Consider the following 3,578-nt stretch of genomic DNA (forward strand, 5'->3'; position numbering starts at 1 on the left):
GACTCATCCACATGGCTGACACTGACAAAGGTTCTACAATGAGGTACAGGATCTCAGGATAAATCCTGAGGGGATTTCATTGACCTTCTCAGACCCAAAAGCTACAACTTTTGTTGCATAGGTCCTGCTTTACCTTGGTCTTAACCATCTAGCAGGAAAGTATAAAAACGAAGCATAAGAAGTAAAGCCATGCTGTTATGTTGAGCTGTAGGGGACTCAGGTCAACAATTTCTGACATTGCCAGTGAAGCGGAAGACCCAATACTATTATGGGCTAGTGGACTCTTTTAGAATATTTTGCTGAGTTTACACACTGATAATATTCAAATAACAGAACTTAACAAAAAAAGGGGATACAGATGAATGTCCATTTTGTATCTGTGTATTCAAAGTGGTTAGGATAGATACATAGTTACATTCTTTTAATGAATAGAGTGATTTGTTCTAGTGGTATTTGTAAATAGGATATCATGTCCACATCTTGTACAGCAATTAACCACTAGGAAGAATGTATGCAATGTGTGAATTATTGAAACTGTCCTACCAATTTGATTTGAAACTGCCTCATTGCTATTTGTTTATCAATACAATTATGGGAAAAAAGAAAACCTGAGGTGGGTTTAGGCAGACTCACTTGCATATAGCTACAGCTGTCTTTGGGAGAGGAAGGGGACAGTGGATGTTTTGAGGCTCAGTGTTCCTGATACGAGAGCGCACAAGAGCTGCTTGTTAGGCTTTACATCTAGCTGTCCTCAAGAGCCTTACCATTTGCAGGGACTTTTGGAAAATGATGGTTCATGGGAGCCATGTGGCTGACTTGCTGTTAGGAGGTGTGGTCTGGTCTTTCTTCTTCCTGGTCATCATAAGATGAGCAGATTTTCTTCCTCCAAACCCCTCTGCCTTGCTGCCCTGCAATGGAGCAGCTGGACCCAAACCTGTATAAACCATGAGACAAAATAAACCTCACTTTCTTAAAAAATATGTTGCAGTAAAAAAAAAAAAAAAAATCAAGGCTTATCCCACAAACATATATTAGACAGCAAGGCATAAGTGAGTACAATTTATTTATTTATTTTTATTTATTTATTTTTTATGGCAAACCCAGGCTTTATTTTGGAAAAAACAATTTTGTTTTTTTTTTTTTGGTGAAGGGCACAGGCAGGAAGGGGTACCCCAGGCAGTGATGTCCCCCCAAAGGTGGGCTCTGAACTAAGCTGAGCCTCAAGTGGGCCTCTTGCTCCCAATGCCCCCTTGTACAGGTTTCTCTGCAAGGGCTCTGGGGAGGTGTGGGCTGGGAAAGGCTGCTGTGGCCCACTTACTTGGGCAGGACATCAGAGATCTCATACACCAGCTCCTCATCATGGGTCTCAATCTTCTTTACAACCACAGCAGACTTGGTGCGGGTGAATCCAGGGCTTGTGAAGCCCCCATAGGGTGAGCTCACCATTCCTGAATAGCCACTGGTGGTATTCATGTGGATGCTCAAGTTCTGCATCCCAGCCTCCAGCCTGTTCTCCTCGCCCTCCAGCAGGTGGCGATCTCCATGTCCAGGGCCACTTTGATGTTCATGAGCTCCTGGTACTCATGCAGCTGCCAGGCCATGTCAGCTTGGCCTTTTGCAGGGCAGCCTCCAGCTAGGCCAGCTTGGCTTTGGCATCCTTAATAGCCATCTTCCCCATGCTGCTGGGCATCAGCAATGGCAGCCTCCAAGGATGCTCACTGGCCTTTGAAGGCCTCAATCTCTGCCTGCAGGTAGCGGATGCTATGGTTCATCTCAGAGATCTTGGACTTTGTGTGGTGGAGGTCATTCTATGCTTCCCAGCCAGAGTTTGCAACTCTTCATACTTGATCTGGTATATGCTCTTGGCCTTGGATTGGCTGTGGTAGGAGATCTTCTTATACTGGGCCTTGACCCTGGTGATGATGCCATCCAAGTAGTGGCTGCTGTCCATGGACAGCACCACGGATGTGTCTGAGATCTGAGACTGCAGCTCATGTATCTCCTCTTCATACAGCTGCCTGAGGAAGCTGATCTCGTCAGTCAGCCCTTCCAGGCCTGACTCGAGCTCTACCTTATTCATGTAAGCTTCATTCACATCCTTCTTGATGAGGATGAATTCATTCTGCATCTCTGTATGCTTGTTGATCTCGTGTTCATATTCATTCTTGAAGTCCTACACCAGTTCCTGCATGTTGCCAAGCTCTGCTTCTAGCTTCATTTTCTCCTGACCCAGTGTGTCCAGCTGCCTCCTGAGGTTGTTGATGTGGCTTTCGAACATGTTGTCCATGTTACTCCAGGATGTCTCCTACTGCTTCAGGAGGCTCTACTTGGTCTCCAGCATCTTATTCTGCTGCTCCATAAACTGAACCTTGTCAATGAAGGAGGCAAACTTGTTGAGGTTCTTTATCTACTCCTTCTCCTGAATAAACATTGCCTGGATGTTGGAGTCTACCTCTAGGTTCAAGGGGTTCAGCAGGCTCTGCTTCACCTGGATGGCCATGATGCTTCCTACACCACCAGCCCTGCCATAGCCACCCAGCACCAGGCTGCCTCGGAAGCTGCTGCTGCTGCTGCTGCTGCTGCCTATTCAGGAGAAGCTGGAGGAGCTGATGCAGAAAGCAGGCCAGCCAGTGTAGGAGAGCGTACTGAAGGCCCAGGGGCCAGAGGTGGACACCTTGTAGGACTTCTGGGTCACCCTTATGGACATGGTGGAGGCTGGAGTGGAGGCAGGTGAACTGAAGATGGAGACTGGAGAAGGAGCCTGGCAGCTGTTTCTGGGTACTGGAACTGCAGTTTAGAAAAATGTTTTCTCTGTGAAAGATGGTGGAGGAAACCAGTTTTCAAATATGTCAATTTAACCAGTATTACTTTCAAATTTGTAAAGCAGTATAAACAACAATAAAGCAGCCCTTCTGGGTCTTCTAAGACTTGGAAGAAACTCCACAGTACAAAAAAGCAATACGTTTCTGAGATTCAAATATAGAATAATGGTACCTGAGATATTCAATATCTAGATATGTTTAGCTTTTACACATAGACTAGTTAAGGACTAAACATTCTCTTATTTTATTTTTATCACTAGGAAGTTCCCATAGCTGATTGTGCTCAGCTGTAAAGCCCAGGAGCATCTTTTAGACAATGAATACAGTCAATACCAAGAATAATATTTCTCTTATCTTGTTTCCTATATTGGGTATCAAGGAATCCCACTGAACCAAAGTGGTTATTTTGTGTCTCATGGTCCTTATAATGCTTCTAGTTAGGAGTAGTTTGCAAGTACATAATTTTTCTGAACCTCAAATGGTGTGTCTGGTTGACATATTTACAAAGTAATGCTATGCCTTAAGTAGAAGGATTTCACGGAGCATAAATTTCTTATTTCAGCCTTAGTCTTTTAAATGTACTCAAAGCCCTCAGCTCAATGTGTGACTCATGATTAAAACTCAGTTCTGGTGCTTAGTTTGTGTCTAAACCATTAACACTCGGCTTTTGACCAACATCTAAAATGGGATCAATGACCAGCTGCAGAACCAAAACTATTTTACCTCCTCTTGGAACATTTGAATTGATATCTGCTT

General features: G+C 44.2%; 1 pseudogene; it reads right to left on the reverse strand.

Moving 5' to 3' along the window:
• Positions 1-1,715: 1,715 nt before the first annotated feature.
• Positions 1,716-2,763, reverse strand: LOC101562543 (annotated as a pseudogene).
• Positions 2,764-3,578: the final 815 nt, after the last annotated feature.

Source organism: Octodon degus, unplaced genomic scaffold, assembly GCF_000260255.1.
Source record: "Octodon degus isolate 3935 unplaced genomic scaffold, OctDeg1.0 scaffold00165, whole genome shotgun sequence".
Lineage (NCBI taxonomy): Eukaryota > Metazoa > Chordata > Mammalia > Rodentia > Octodontidae > Octodon > Octodon degus.